Raw genomic sequence first — 1,383 nt, 5'->3', positions numbered from 1 at the left:
CACAGAATTGATCCATCTCATCGAGGGTCTTCCTCTCCGGCGCCATCCCTCCACTCTCCCAAACATGATGTCCCTCTCCAAGGACCAGTCCCTTCTTGCAACATGCCCAAAGTATGTCAGATGAAGCTTAAGAATCCTTACCTTCAAGGAGTAGCCTAGCTTCACCGTCTCCAAGACAAACCTGTTTGTTCTCTTAGCAGTCCATGGTATATTCAGCACTCTTATCCAACACCACAGCTCAAAGGCATTAATTCTCACATTTCATTTTGTCCCATTGATTACAAGGCCCACCAGGTCCCAGACATCATCACCCCTTCCTTTTGTGTTTTCTGTTTCCGGTCCTGTCTCCCTCCTATCCCTTCCCGGCTTCTGAACTTTGTCCTAGGGCAAATGCTGCCCTTTTGATTTCAAGTGGTTGATTATTCACAACTGTTTACCTTGATATAATCCAAGCCAAACCGTCATTTTTGTATTAAAAGTTATAGAATGCCCTTTCCATCTGCGATGCTCTCTTACTTTTCTTTGGTATCTGTGGTGGATTTGGTATCATCCCAAAGCAGACAGAGTAGGTTAACTCTTTAGAGTACCCTTTTCTCAGGCAGGTGGGGGATTCCAGTGACCTTGGAGGCAAGGAGTTACACTGCCAATCCAAACCTAGGCAGTTTGAATTCACCAGTCTCTGCATGAGAAGGATGAGTAATTTCCCTTTGTGTGACTTCTAAACCCCCCTGGAGGGTCAGCTATGAGTTGGGTTCCAGATGGCAGTGAAGGAGTGATCAGGAAAGATTTTAGTAACCTGATTATGCCATGTGTAACCTTTTCATTTCAGAAATTGAAGATCTGTACCATCCTTATTGTCTGCATCAAAAATCGAGACAGACGATGTGAGAATGGCTTCTTTAATCTGTGTGTGTAGTTGTGTAGAAAGTCATTAGAAACTATTTTTATTGTATGTTTGCTTAATTACTTTTACTGCAAAATCTGGACATAATTATCGGCAAAGCACTCAGGCAGGCGTAAACACAACACAATCCTTCTGTTCAAGGAGTTCACAGAAGATCAAGAATATAGATGAATCAGTTAGCTTACATAACTAAGGCTTATATTCTTTTTAAATTCCCAAAACCCATATTAGATAATTGGAGAAATGTAAACACTAAAGGGGTAATTGAGAATATTGTTGTTCTGCACCGAGAGTCAGAACCAACCCATAGCTGACCTTCAGCAGGTTTTTAGAGCCAGTTAATCACAAGCGAGGAGATTGCCCATCTATTTCCAGTGTAGCAGCTGGTGGATTCAAACCCTGTGCCTTCAGGATTGCAGTGCAGCTTCTTACCACTAGGCCACCAGAGCTCCCTAATTTGAAAGTAGTTACTGTTTGGG

This window comes from Elephantulus edwardii, unplaced genomic scaffold (genome assembly GCF_000299155.1).
Source record: "Elephantulus edwardii isolate Elephantulus edwardi_28Jun2011 unplaced genomic scaffold, EleEdw1.0 scaffold00031, whole genome shotgun sequence".
NCBI lineage: Eukaryota > Metazoa > Chordata > Mammalia > Macroscelidea > Macroscelididae > Elephantulus > Elephantulus edwardii.
This window is presented reverse-complemented; position numbering follows the sequence as displayed.